The following is a 15,736-nucleotide window of genomic DNA, read 5'->3' as shown; positions in this document are numbered from 1 at the left end:
TTTCTACTTATCTACTCTGGGAAAAACCAATTTCTGCTCTCTCTGGATTCTGTCATACTATGAAGGGGAAGGGGGATGAGCAGGAGGGTTTTATGGTTCTCACTTCCTTCACTAAACTTCAAAAGGACTGGATGTTGATTCTCACCAAGAGGACTGACCATAACAATATGGCCATCGCCTTTCATCTACTGGCTCTCTGAAGTCTCCCAGCAATAAGGAAAAAGGGGGGGGGACAAGGATCGTCCCCTGGAAGGACTGTGGGGTGGGGGGGCTGCTTGGGAACGCTTAAAACATTGAAGGATGGGAGAGAATTTCTCAGATCTTGTCTAGCACGCCTGCCATCATTTTCTCTTAAGAAAGATGCCTGTTGGAAGAAATATTCCAAGAGTTCTGTCTTCTTAAAAGGTAAAGTGAGGTGGGTCCTTACATTAGACAGGATCTGCAAAAATAGTCCACCTGGAAGGGAGAACCTTTCCAGGGGACTTTGCAAAAAAAAAAAAAAACCATGTCAGACAATGGAGCAGGGAAGGGAGAAAGCCCCCCGGAGAGGGAGCCACTGTCCTGACTGAAAACTTGCCAGATGTCAGGATCTGAGAGGTCAGATTCCTCAGGAGAAGAGGTGGTGAAGATGCGCAACCACAAACCTTGATGGTCAATGGGCGCTGGAAAGAAAGGCGAGTGGGAAAAGAAATCAAGAAAGGTAACCCTGAAACAGGGGTCCACCCAACTGGAATGGAAGCAGGAGATGGGGAAATCCCTGTACCCAAGCGAAGAGGAAGGAAGCTGGGCACTGCACTCGAGCTGGATACTAGAGAAAGCTATCGACTTGATGGAGACAACCCTCAGCTCCCTAGGAGAGGAGAATTCTGAGCCCTACGGCCACACCAGCTCCTGGAGTCGCAACGGGAGAGACACTGAGGGGGAAGTGGAACCTGCAGCCCCGGGGACATATGCTGATCCAGTAGTCCCCACTCCCTGCCGATCCACAGATGGTGATCTGGATGGAAGGCAATATCACCGACAACGAAGACAACAATCCATTCAAAGACTCCCGCCACTGGACGTGAGATTCAAGGGGGAGCCGACACACTTGGGATTTTTCCTAACCCAAGTTCTCAGCTACATGGAGGACTAGGGGCGGCACATCCCCAGCGACAAAGCCTATATCAGGATCATACAATCTGCTCTATACGGGCCGGTCGAAGATTGGGTGGTGAACATGCATGACTCCAATGCCCCAGAGCTCAACAACTTCAACCGGTTCATGTCCTCTCTGAGAAGGCAATTTGAGGACCCCCTGGCTGATCGCAAAGCCCGCGAAAGGATAAAAACGATGATACAAGGCAGTATATTCGGTAGCCGAATATACACAACAATATATTGCCAGCAAATTGAACTGGCCGGAAGACATCCTCTTTAGCCATTTCAAAGACAGACTAAACTATGACCTAAATGATGTTTGCCTGCCCGGAGGGTACCCACACCAACTTCACGAATGATACATCCTGGCAGAGGAAGCAGAGATCAATCTACTGAAGAGGCACTGCCGAGGAAAACAATGGAGCCGCTCACCGCCTGAGTCGACACGTGAACCAGTGAGACCATCGGCCATGGCCAAGAAGCAAATGGGGTGTTTCAAGTGCGGGAGAGAGGGGCATCAGGCTGTAGAATGCCGCTCAAAAGCCCCCCAGCACAACCCAGACAGATCACTGGCCAGCAAATCCGGGAAGTCTCCAGCTAAGCAAAAAGAACCTGCCATGAGAATAATGGAGGCCATGGAATCCTCTACCTCTGTTCATCAGGGGGAAAGAACTCCAGCCTACACCGCAGGGCCAGTAGATGCCTCAGACGACAGCTCGGAGGGCGAACCCCTGGTAAGTGGACCCATCGCACCCATCCTCAAGACAGTGACTATATTAATTACCCCCATGAACAAAGCTGTCAAGGTGAAAGCCTTAATAGACTCTGGCTGCACCCGCTGCCTCATTAGCCCGAAGCTAGTGGGAAACCTGGGCATTCTGTCAAGGAGACTGGAACAACCAATCTCATTTGGCCAGTTAGATAGGTCCATAGCGGGGGGGGGTGCCAGCTACCCTAGCCACTTTACCAATCCACCTCTCCCTGGGCAAACATGAGGAAGATATAACGTTTGTGGAATGGAATGCCCGATGATCCTAGAGATGGAATGGTTAAAGAAATGGAACCCCTGGGTGAACTGGAGGATGGCAGAAATCAAATCCTTTATTAAGAGAAAATGGTTGCAGGCGTGCTAGACAGGACCTGGGGCCCAAGCCCTACAGTTCAAGGTTTTAAGGGGTCCCCAGCAGCCCCACCCCACCCCACCATCTTTCCAGTGACAATCCCAGGCTTTACATTTCCACCCCCTTTTTCCTCACTGGAGACTTCAGAGAGGAGTAGATGAAAGCTGATGGCCCCATTGTTGTTTAGTCTTTTTGGTGGTATCCACATTCAGTCCCTTTGAAGTTGTATCGAAGGAAGTGAGGGCCATAAAACCCCTTTGTTCCCTTCATCATATGACAGAATCCAGAGAGGGCAGAAATGGGGTTTTCCATAGTCGATAACTAGAGATGAAATATAATTGGATTCTGACAATAATTATCATATATTCATTTACTTAAAATCAACTAGTTTACTCTCCTTTATTATTTTTATAAATAACTCAAGATGCTGAACATATCTGTATTCCTTCCTCCTTCTATTTGCTCCAGAATAACAACCCTATGAGGGCTGCAACCCAAAGTTCCCCAGCTGGCTTTCATGCCTGAGACAGGACTAGAACTCACCGACTCCCGATTTCTAGCCGGGTGCCTACAGCAATAGACTGAATTCTAATGTTATTCTATGAAGCTTATAAGTCTCTTGTTTATTCACTTCATGTTTTTCTCTATTTTCCTTCATTGTTGTTTGCCTTTCTTTTCTTTTTCATAATGTTTAATTTAAAAAAAATCTCCAGAGGCTTTTCTTAATTAATAAGGATGGTGGGTCAACAGCTGATGTGAAATGCAATATAATTTTCAGCAGCCACATTGCTGTATCTTAGCATGAAGTGCCTTGCTACAAATGCAGCTACGCAGCTGTTCTCCAGAGGAAGCTTAGCAGGAGTGGCACAGCTTCTACACTTTACAGATCCAATTTCTATTTCCAGAAGCTTATTCTCCAAAGGTGGATGCCACATTTGTCCAGCTTTGCTCTGAAAAAGCTTATGAGAAATAACCCTGGCAGCTGCTAATAGCCACCAACTGCTGCTACTGCCCAGATCAAATTAGCACCCTCTCCTTGCCTTAAAGTGAAGGAAATGAACACAAGATATGTAAAGCACAATTCATCAACCGAAGCCCAGAATAATAATAATAAAACTCTTCACAGCAGTTGCATTGATGCTAGAATTGAAAGTTCTTCCAGAGAAACAAAAGGGCTGAAACCAAAGCTAGAAATCCCAGAAGGTGGATTTGCTACCTCAACTGCTTCTTAACCAGCAACAGATTCATCCACAGAGCATACCTTTCATCCCTCCCATACGTATCTCATATTAGCAGAAGAACACAAGCCAGCCTTGCTGGATTGGACCCCTGGCCCATCTAACCTACCAGTCTGTTTCCACAGTGGCCAATAACTGCACAAGCCCACAAACCTCCCAGCAGAGGGCCTTCAGAGACAATCCCACCACCATCGAGGCTGATCGCCCTTAATCCCCATCGCTTTCATTAATTGATCTAGCCCTCTAGTCCCCCTTTTCTGACCCAGTCTTTGTGAGTAATGATAACTACTTATCCATGAGTAAAAACCCCTCAGGTTGGAAGGTGTCCAATATGCTACTGGGGAAGAGCAGAGGCCTAGTATTAGTAGCACCAGAAAGAGTGAAGCGACTGGGCCAAAGCCAAAAGGACGCTCAGCTGTGGATGCATCTGGTGGTGAAAGGAAAGTCTGATGCTGTAAAGATCTTTTCTCCCTAGGAACCTGGAATGTAAGATCCATGAATCAAGGCAAACTGCTGATTGGTTCAAAATTGGGAAAGGAGTCCGGCAAGGCTGTATTCTGTCACCCTGCCTATTTAACTTATATGCAGAGCACATCATGAGAAAGGCAGGGCTAGATGAATCAAAAGTTGGAATTAAGGGACTTCCGGTTCCAGGTTGCAGTGTGTGCAGTCGCACGGAGAGACACTTCTCTTCGTTAGCTGCTTTCCCTCTGCCGGTAGACCCTTAATCAGGTCAAAATGTCGCCCTGGAGGGGCCACTACTGAGGAGGAGGACTCTTATCAATCACAGGGGGAGGCGGCAGCTCCTTCCACGGTCCGAGGCTGCTCCTCAGGGCCGACAGAGAAAAGATCGGCCAGTAACATGGCCGATCATTTAGCTGCACCAGCCAAAAGTCAAAAGAACACCTAAGTGTTAAGAAACCACTGTGGATGATCTGGGTGAGACCTTTCCCCCTCTCTCTTTGCCCTAATTACTTTCCTGTTAAAATCCTTCTGGAATCATTTCCCTGCTTTGAAAGAACTGCCTTTGTCTATCCGGGAAAGAGAACTTTAACAAAAGAACAAAAGAAAAAAAAGTTAACTTCTTATTGACTATTTTTATTTTTGGTCACTTTGGGGCCCGGGAAAAAGCTCAATCATAGAACTTTATTATTATATCTATTGCTGGAGAATATTGTTTTCCTATTTCTTGGATTTATTTTTTTAAAAGGGATAAATCTTTATTGTTTGAAAAAAAAACTTTGTTGCAGTGGTTCTCAATCTTTCCAATGCCACGACCCCAACCATGAGGACTACCTGTATTTCCCTGCGGGTGGGGCAGGAGGAGGCGCGCACGCTCCGCCTCCTCTCCTGCGACTGCACATGGGTGTTCACCCAGCAACCGCCTCGGCCCGGGAGCACCGCACATGCGTGGTGCTGCCCCCTGCGCCGGCTGAGGCATAGCTGGCAAGTGGCAGCGACGGTGCAGGACAACCACCGTCTGGGCCACCAGCTGGCCCAGCCCAAGGGAGGTAAGCCACCCGCCAGGCCCCACGCGCGCCAGCAACCCTCCCTGCACCTGTTGCTGCCCCGCTAGCCTTACCTTGGCCACTGCACGTTCGGTACGGTGGTAGGCAGACCCAGGCGCTCCTGGGCAGCCATGGCATGCGACAGCAAGGGCGCAGGCTGACCACTGGCTGGGCCACCAGCTGGCCCAGCCCAAGGGAGGTAAGACACCCGCCGGGCCCCACACGCTCCAGCAACACTCCCTGCGCCCGCTGGCCTCCCACCTCCCACCTCTGGCCCTCTTTTACTTACTTTTAGTAATTGCTCAGCAGGGGGGGAAGCTTTCCAGAAAGTTCTCCTTGCAGCACCGTTTGCAGACTGGGGCTTTTGGCAGGCTCAGCAGAGCAGAGACAGCCTGGACAATTCTATTGGCTTTTGAAAGCCAACAGAATTAGACTCTATTCAAGAGTGTCTATTCTATTGGCTTTCGAAAGCCAATAGATTCTATTAGCTCTTGAATAGAGTCTATTTTATTGGCTTTCAAAAGCCAATAGAATAAGAGGGAGTAGCACAGCTAAAGAAAAGGGAGAAAAATGGTGGACAGCCTTATTTGGTGACCCCCAAAACTGCTGCTTTATTGGAAGCCGAAAAAGAGATTTCACAGCTTACTGAGGGCATCTTGTGGTGAAAACTATTACTGCAACTACATTTCCTCTTTGTTTTTTGAGCTTGGTTTGACCTCCAAATGATGATAAAAACAAAAAGATAAAGGATTTGAAACAGCTGGGTGGTGAAGTTGCTTACTAGTAATTGTGGAGGTGGATTAAGTGCTTGACTGTTTGTATGTGTTGTCTGTTAGTATATATAGCCTCCTCTAAAAAAGTAAAAGAAATGGAAGAATTTCATCCACAGCTTGATTATGAATTTATATTAGAAGCAATTTTGGAAGCAACCGTATATATGAAATCTTAGAGAAACATTAAAGATGACATCTCTGAACCACAAATTGAATCTCAAATCCTAATGGATCAATCTACAGGTCAAGGAACTAGCTCTAGAGAGGCCTATATGCAACAATATACACAACTGAAAGAGACAGAGGAACAAGTCACTGAGCAAACAGAAGTTAACTTGGGACTATAACAAGGAAACAAACAGATAATACTGGAAGAAAGGAAAGAGAACTTGGCCCAGATTGAAGTATTGATAAGTACTCTCACTCAAATATTGAGACTCGACGATATAGAAGCTTTGTCAGAATCCAATCATATTTCATCTTTAATTATCAAATATAGAAACTCCCAATTCTGCCTTCTTTGGATTCTGCCATAAGAGGGAGAGAAGGGGGAGAACAAAGGGGCTTTATGGCCCTCACTTCCTTCAGTAGACTTCAAAGAGCTGAATGCTGAATGTGTGTTTATTGTAACCTATTGTAACCTCAAAGCGTTAGCATCCAGAGAACATTAGCATTAACAAAGAAGAGTATTTGCCTTTCATGTAGTTATCTGAAGTCTCCATCCAGACGGAAGAAAGAAGAAACGGGGTGGAATTGTGATACTTGAAACTATCACTGGAAGGGGGGTTGATTGGGTGGGACTACTGGGGAACCCCTTAAAACCTTGAATGGGAGAGCTTGGACCCCAAGTCCTGTCTAGCATGCCTGCAACCATTTTCTCTTAATAAAGGATTCCTGTTGGAAGAATTATTCCAAGAGTTCTGTCTTCTTAAGATGCAAAGTGGGGTGGGTCCTTACATTAGACAGGACTTGCAAAATTAATCCACCTGGAAGGAAGACCCTTGCCGGGGGATTTTGCAAAAATTTACCATGTCAGACAATGGAGCAAGAGAGGGGGAAAACTCCCTGGAAAGAGAGCCGCTGACCCAGTTGGAACCTTGCCAGATGTTGGGATCCGAGAGGCCAGATTCCTCAGGAGAAGAAGTGGTGGAGACACAGGACCACAAGCCTCGCTGGTCGATGGGCGTTGGAAAGAAAAGTGAGTGGGGAAAGGAATCAAGAAAGGTGACCCTGAGACGGGGGACCAAGCAACCAGAATGGAAGCAGGAGATGGAGAAATCCCTGCACGCAAGTGAAGAGGGAGGAAGCTGGGCACCGTACTCAGACTGGATCCTAGAGAAAGCTATTGACCTGATGAAGAGAACTCTCAGCTCCCTAGGAGAGGAGAATACTGAACCCTACGGCTGCCCCAGTTCCTGGAGCCGCAAAGGGAGAGACACCGAGGGGGACGTGGAACCTGCAACCCCAGGGACATCTACTGATCCAGGAGCTCCCACCCCCTACCGGACCACAGATGGCAATCTGGACGGAAGGCACTACCACCCACAACAGAGGCACCGATCCATTCCAAGACGTCCACCGTTGGAAGTGAAATTCAAAGGGGAGCCAACACGCTTGGGGTTTTTCCTAACCCAAGTCCTCAGCTACATGGAGGAATATGGGCAGGATATTCCCAGCGACAAAGCCCGCATCCGGATCGTGCAATCTGCCCTGGATGGACCAGCTGCGGATTGGGTAGTGAACTTGCATGACTCCAATGCCCCAGAACTCAGTAACTTCAACCGTTTCATGTCCTCTTTGAGAAGACGATTTGAAGACCCCCTGGCTGATCGCAAAGCCCGTGAAAGAATAACCACGATGAGGCAGGGCAAACGCCCAGTGGCTGAGTATACACAAGAATTTCGGGCCATTGCCAGCAAACTGAATTGGCCAGAAGACATCCTCCTTGGCCATTTCAAAGACGGACTAAACTATGATCTATATGATGCTTGCCTGCCCCGAGGGGACCCACATCGACTTGAGGAATGGTACGTCTTGGCAGAGGAAGCAGAGATCGACATATTGAAGAGGCACCGCCGAGGAAAACAATGGAGCCGCCCCCCGCCTGAGCTGACACACCAACCGGTGAAATCATCGGATACAGCCAAGAAGCAAATGAGATGTTTCAAGTGCGGAAGAGAAGGGCATCGAGCTGTAGAATGCCGCTCAAAGGCCCCCCAGCACAACCCAGACAGATCCCAAATCAACAAACCCGGAAAGTATTCAGCTAAGCCAAAAGAAACGGCCATGAGAATGATGGAAATTGCAGAAACCCCCACCTCTGCTCACCAAGGGGAAAGGACTCCAGCCTACACCATAGGGCCGGTGGATGCCTCAGATGACAGCTCGGAGGGCGAACCCCTGGTAAGTGGATGCATCACACCCATCTTCAAAACAGTGACTATATTAATCCCCCCCATGCCCGAAGCTGTGAAGGTGAAAGCCTTAATAGACTCTGGCTGTACCCGCTGCCTCATTAGCCCAACACTAGTGGGGAATCTGGGCATCCCATCCAGGAGACTGGAACAACCAATCTCATTTGGCCAGCTAGATGGATCCATAGCAGGGGGGGTGCCAGCTACCCTAGCCACTTTGCCAATACATCTCTCCCTGGGCAACCATGAAGAGGACTTAACGTTTGTGGTGACCCCAGGTATGGAATGCCCAATGATTCTAGGGATGGAATGGTTGAAAAAATGGAACCCCTGGGTAAATTGGAGGACGACAGAAATCAAATTCCCGAAGGGGGACCCTATGGACTTAAAACCCCAAGGGAGGCTACCAGAATCAAGAATAGAAAAAGCATCCATAGGAGAGGAAAAAAGATTAACAGAAATACCAGAGGAATATAGGGACCTTGCTGAAGTCTTCAGTGAGGAGAGGGCGAATGAGCTTCCCCCCCACCGACCCACAGACTGTACCATTGAATTCAAGCCTGGGGCAAAACTCCCGAAGCCCAGATTATACTCCATGAGCCCAAAGGAGAAGGAGGAAATGGAAAGATTTATTAAAAAAAACCTGGAGAGAGGTTTCATTGAGCCAGCCAAGCCTAAAGTGGCTGCCCCGGTCCTTTTTAGAGAGAAGAAGGATGGCTCTTTACGTTTATGCGTGGATTATAGGGCCCTGAATACAATCAGTGAAAGCAACCTATACCCGCTGCCCCTCATGAAAGACATGCTGTCACACCTATCGAAAGGGAAAATTTTTTCTAAACTAGACTTAAGGGAAGCTTACTATCGAGTGAGAATCAAGGAAGGGGACGAATGGAAGACTGCATTTAACTGCCCCATGGGGTGCTATCAATTCAAAGTCTTGCCATTTGGATTACAAGGGGGCCCTGCAGTCTTTATGCAACTAATCAATGACGTTCTAAGGGAACACCTGTTTAAGGGGGTCCTTGTTTACTTGGACGACATTCTTATCTTTACCGAAACAAAAGAAGAACACGTCAAACTTGTCAGAGCGGTTTTAAAGAAGCTGCGAGCCGCTCACCTATATGCCAAACTCTCAAAATGCGAATTCCACCAGGAAAGGATAGACTACCTAGGCTATCGCATATCCCCACAGGGCATTGAAATGGACCCAGAGAAGGTCAGAGCAGTATTAGAATTGGGCACCACCCCGCACAAGAAAGCAACTACAAAGTTTCCTGGGCTTTGCAAATTTTTACCGCCAATTCATCCCCTCATTTGCACAGATAGCCTTGCCCCTCACTAACTTACTAAAAACGAAGGGAACACCCTCAGTAAAACCTAGCCAGCCACTAACATGGACAATGGAGTGCCAAGCAGCGTTTGAGAGACTAAAGAGACTTTTTTCTGCCGAACCAGTACTAAGGCACCCAGACATGGACAAACCCTTCATAATACAGGCAGATGCAAGTGATGTGGCAGTGGGGGCTGTGCTATTACAAGAAAATGATGATGCAGTATTGCAACCCTGTGCATATACATCTAAGAAACTCACGGAAACAGAACAGCGCTGGCCCGTATGGGAGAAGGAGGCTTATGGGATACGTTGGGCATTACTCACGTGGCGACAGTTCCTGGAAGGCAACAAAATCCCCTTCCAGGTATGGACTGATCACAAAAATTTAGAAGCCCTGAAAACTTCCAGGAAACTCAATCCCAAACAAGCCCGCTGGTCCCAGCATTTTCACCAATTCCAATTTAAGCTCAAACATTTACCAGGAAGAAAGAACTTCCTGGCAGATGCACTATCTCGCATGCCCCAATATAACAGCGCACGAACCACAGACTCTAGACCAATAATGGCAGAGTCACAACTGGCAGCGCCAGTAACCACAAGAACCCAAGCCAAAATAAAACCACAACTGGACAGCCAAACTGGGATTGAATTCAGAAAAAGTTTGGAAACAGATGATTGGTTCCAGAAAAACAAACATGTGTGCACAATGAGAGACGGATTGCCTTGGGTAGGGGAAAAGTTATATATACCAACAACTCAAAGACTAACTTTCATGCAACTTTGCCATGACACAAAATCAGCAGGGCATTTTGGATTTGTAAAAACTTTACACTTAATTAAACGGCAATTTTGGTGGCCATCAATAAAAAAGGACATAGAAAGTTATGTTGCCAGCTGCCCAACCTGTGCATCAGCAAAGAGGTTGCAAGGGAAATCGCCAGGGCTGTTACAACCAGTGGCAAGTCCCTCAGCCCCCTGGAGGGAAATAGCCATGGACTTTATAGTGGAATTGCCTGAAAGCAATGGGAATACTGTTATCTGGACAGTCACGGACCTATTTTCCAAACAGGTGCACTTTATCCCTTGCCAAAAAATTCCCACTGCAAAGGCCTTAGCAAAACTTTTCATCCAGCACATTTACAGATTGCACGGGGCACCCCAACGCATCATCTCTGATAGGGGAGTGCAATTTACGTCTGCATTTTGGAAGGAATTTTTATCCCTTTTAGGGACCACTCAGGGATTGACATCTAGCCACCACCCTCAAGGAGATGGTCAAGCGGAACGGTGCCAGTCGGTACTTGAGCAATATTTGAGATGTTTTTTAAATTTCCAACAGAGTGATTGGACGGACTTACTTCCTTTTGCAGAAGTTGCCTACAATAATGCAGTCCACTCCAGCACAGGCTACACTCCTTTTCAAATAGCCAACGGCCAAAGTTTCAACCCTATGCCAGAGTTAACCCCAAAAGAACCAACGATCCCTTCACTGAAAGAATGGATGGAAAACCTACAAAACACCTGGCCAATAGTCAGAAAATCACTAGATGAAGCTAGGCGGGCATACAAAGCACAAGCCGATAAAAAAAGGGTTGAGCCTACACCATTCATTATAGGAGAAATGGTGTACTTATCTACAAAATACCTAAAGTCCCTACAGCCCTGTAAAAAACTTGGACCAAAATATATAGGACCTTTTCCAATTAAAAGGATCATAAATCCAGTAACAGTAGAATTAGAATTACCCAAAAACCTCAGGCAAATACACCCAGTTTTTCATTGCAGCTTGCTGAAAAGAGAGCATCAGTCACCTCTACGGCCAAAAATCCCCCCCCCACCACCTCCAATCATGGTGGAGGGGGAACAACACTTCGAAATAAAAGAGATCCTTGACTCTAGGAGATATCGTGGAACAACTCAGTACCTAGTTGCCTGGAAACACCTCCCTGCCTCACAAAATGAGTGGGTCCATAAACGTCACGTCAGAGCCCCGAAGCTATTGAAGAAGTTTCACACAGAGTATCCTAACAAGCCTAACTAAATTTTTTACTTGTGTTTTCTTTCAGGTGGATCTCTCTTATTGTTAAGAGGGGCCGGATGTCAGAATCCAATCATATTTCATCTTTAATTATCAAATATAGAAACTCCCAATTCTGCCTTCTTTGGATTCTGCCATAAGAGGGAGAGAAGGGGGAGAACAAAGGGGCTTTATGGCCCTCACTTCCTTCAGTAGACTTCAAAGAGCTGAATGCTGAATGTGTGTTTATTGTAACCTATTGTAACCTCAAAGCGTTAGCATCCAGAGAACATTAGCATTAACAAAGAAGAGTATTTGCCTTTCATGTAGTTATCTGAAGTCTCCATCCAGACGGAAGAAAGAAGAAACGGGGTGGAATTGTGATACTTGAAACTATCACTGGAAGGGGGGTTGATTGGGTGGGACTACTGGGGAACCCCTTAAAACCTTGAATGGGAGAGCTTGGACCCCAAGTCCTGTCTAGCATGCCTGCAACCATTTTCTCTTAATAAAGGATTCCTGTTGGAAGAATTATTCCAAGAGTTCTGTCTTCTTAAGATGCAAAGTGGGGTGGGTCCTTACAAGCTTTATTATGGAAACCGGACTGGCACAAAAAGAAACCCAGAGTTAGATTTAAAAATGTGATTTAAAACTTTACTTGACGGGTAAATAAGGCTTTAGAGATCTTGGTTGAATAAAGATTAATCAAATATGTGAACTTAGTAAGAAAATGCTTTTCTGTATGAATATGCTTGTTGTGGCTATAACAATTATTTGGATCGGATTTAAACTTTATTGAGTGGGTTAAAAGAGTTTTTCATAGATATAGATTGATAGATTATAGATTTAAAATAGAGTAGAAAGGTATTTTTGGAGTAATATTCTGATCTCTAGGAAGGATAGCTATTTGGTAATGGAAGGAGAATAAGAAGGATTTCTGATAAAAGAAAAAATGGTATTAATAAATGAGTTACTAGATTAAAAAATAGAATACCTGTAGAAAATATAAGAATGTTATGATTGAAATAATATGTGTATCTTATAGATACACATATTATGCTAAGGAAAAAGGGAAAGGAGGGATACCTGAAGTGTTAATAATAGGTGTCAACACTGCTAATATTGAATATTCTTGCTTTGACAAAATATGCAGAACTGTCTGGTACTTTAAAGTTAATTCAGATGAGAATGAGGGAGGAGATAAAAGCCCGCGGAAGGGAATGGAAGTGAATCTTTGCCCTCCAGGTTAATTGGAAGATGTGAATCATGACCCCAAAATAGGGGAGAAAAAATGCCTGGAATGTTATGTGCAAAGGAAGGGAAATTCAGGTCTTGGCATTCATCATGCCGTGCTGACACTCCTTTACACTAATAAAGGCTTTTTAGGTTAAACCATGCCTGAAAGTTCTTTGAAGTGTTTCATTAGTCAGACACATGACATCATGCCAAGATCCACAATTTTTTTAAACCAATTAAGAGGTCCCGGGCCTCAGTCACTATTCCTAAACTAAAGGTGATAGACTGACAAAGATCCAGGGAAGATCTCATTATGGAAGGAGAAAGATGGCTTGAGGCCAGCACCTCAGCAGAAGCAGCTTCCCCAGGAAGTGGAGTGGCAGCCAGCCAGCCGGGGGAGAAAGAACTCTGGCACATCTCCCAGCTGGGAGCAAAGACTTCAAAAGCAGAATGGAGAGATAACAAAGTTTTGGGTGAGTCACTGGAAAGATTTCAAAACCCAGAGGTGAAAAGCAGAAATCAATTCCTGGAGAGAGGAGCCTATACCCCTCCCATTTCACATCAGAAAGCCTGTCAGATCCTGTCTTCCCCTGCCAGGGACCCCAACCATGAAGAGAGACAGAAATCCAGTCTGAGGCATCTGCAGCAATGGGTAGATTGGGTTCCCCAGCAGATGGATGGTCCGCGATCTCTGAGCTTGCCACAGCTAATAGAGGCCTTGCAACAGTTTGGGGTGGTGCAGAAGCCAGGAGATCAGCAGTTGGTGGGAGACCGACCACAGCAGGGAGATTGGCCACAGCCCCTGAACGTGCAACCCCTGGGCATAAATCTGCAGCCAGGATGGGGCCAGCAGCAACAGCCACAGTGAGGGCCCCAACAGCCTATAATTGCACCACTTTTCAGAGCAACCTTTAATGGGGACCCAGAGAAGCTGGTTTTTTTCCTCAACCAAGTGCGTTCTCATTTGAATTGCTGGGCCTATCTCTACCCGGACCCGGGGGCCATGGTCGATGTGATTGCGTCCAGCCTAGAGGGAGAAGCATCCAAATGGCTGAACAATTTATATAAGGAGCAAGCCCCCGAATTGGAGGACCCCCACCTCTTCCTCCTAAGGCTGAGGGAAAGATTTGAGGACCCATCTATTGGTCTTAAAGCAAGAGAACAGATCCACAAAATAAAACAAGCCGGCAGACCTGCCCTGGAGTACGTGCAGGAATTTTGCAAGATAGCAGGTCAAATAGAGGGGTGGCCTGAACAATCCCTAATCCATCACTTCATTGAGGGATTAGACGATCACCTCTCTCAGACTTGCATTTATCAAGCTGTACCTGATCAGCTGCAAGAATGGTACCAGGCATCAGTGAAGCTAGACGTTCAGCTCGCCCGCTATAAGAAGCCTCCCCCACCTGAATCCGAGCAGCCGCCAGAGCAACCCGGACAGCAATCACCCCCATGAAAACTTCTATCTACTGCGATGGCTGAGAGACCCAGACGACCTGCAGGCCTGTCAAATAAGTGTTTTCGGTGTGGACAAGAGGGACATTGAGTGGCAACCTATCCAGTCCCCTATCCCCGACTGCAGAGCAGATTGGAACCAGCAACAAGAAGGAAACCTGCCCAGCGGCTAACAAGAGAAAAATCCAACTGGGTCATGCAAGAACCTGTTGCCCAGATTACACCCCCCCACACAGGAAGACGCCAGGACTCTGGGTGGACCCGCCCCTGCTCTACCCTCCGTTGACAGCGATGATGAAGGAGAGAATGACCCGATGGTGAGTCGACAAATCCCGCCTTTTTCACTGACCGCCAAACTTATAATCCCTACATCTGGGGCACAAATGGACTTAAACGTGCTAATTGATTCTGGATGCACCCGCTGCATTATTAGTCTGCCGTTTGCCATGAAAATGGGCATACGGGCAAAACAACTTTCCAAACCTGTAAGGTTTGAGCAAGCCGATGGATCCCTGATGGGAGAGACTCTGGTCACGCAAGTAACTGAGCCCTTATGCCTAGAAATAGATGTGCACTGGGAGTTTATTCGCTTCCTAGTGGCTCCAAAAATGACTGAGACTGTGATCCTAGGGCTAGCCTGGTAGGACAAATGGAAGCCATTTATCTGGTGGGAGAAAGGAATGAGAACTGTGAGACTACCTATAGGGCCTAAACCTCCCGCTGATTCAACCGATGTTGCAGGACATCTTAGGCCACCCAATGAGCGAGCGCACATGGCTGCCTCACCGCCGCCGAGCGAATCACTCATCCCTAATGAATACCAGGACCTGGCAAAGGCATTTAGTGAAAAAGAATGCGATGCCCTGCCCCCAAACTGGTGCTAGGAGCCAAACTCTCATGCCCGAGAATGTATGCTATGTCCCTTGAAATGGAGAAGATGCAGTGATACGTGAACAAAAACCTAGTGAGGGGTTCATCAAATGGGCCAAATCTACTGTGGGAGCCCCTGTGTTGTTAAAAGAGAAAAAAGATGGATCTCTTCATATCTGCATAGACTATAAGGGTCTCAACGCTGTGAGTATGGGAAATAAATATCCCCTCCCCCTCCTAAAGGACTTATTAACCCATCTGGCTAAGGGGAGTGTCTTCACTAAATTAGACCTGAGAGAGGCATATTACCGGGTGAGAATAAAAGAGGGAGACGAGTGGAAAACTGCCTTCAACTGTCCTATGGGGAGCTATCAGTTCAAAGTCATGCCATTTGGACTACAGGGGGCCCGTATTTATGCAGTTGATTAATGAGGTCCTACATGATCTCTTGTACAAAGGGGTTTTGGTGTATCTTGATAGAATCCTGATATACAGCATGAATATGACTGATCACATAAAGCTGGTGAGAGAAGTGTTAAAGAAACTATTGAACGCCAAGCTTTATGCCAAATTGTCAAAACGTGAATTTCACCAGACCCAATTAGATTATCTTGGCTACAGAATTTCCAAT

This window comes from Crotalus tigris, unplaced genomic scaffold, assembly GCF_016545835.1.
Source record: "Crotalus tigris isolate CLP2741 ecotype Arizona unplaced genomic scaffold, ASM1654583v1 scf7180000020343.233928, whole genome shotgun sequence".
NCBI classification, from domain to species: domain Eukaryota; kingdom Metazoa; phylum Chordata; class Lepidosauria; order Squamata; family Viperidae; genus Crotalus; species Crotalus tigris.
The sequence above is the reverse complement of the archived record's forward strand: the minus strand, read 5'-3'. Positions refer to the sequence as shown.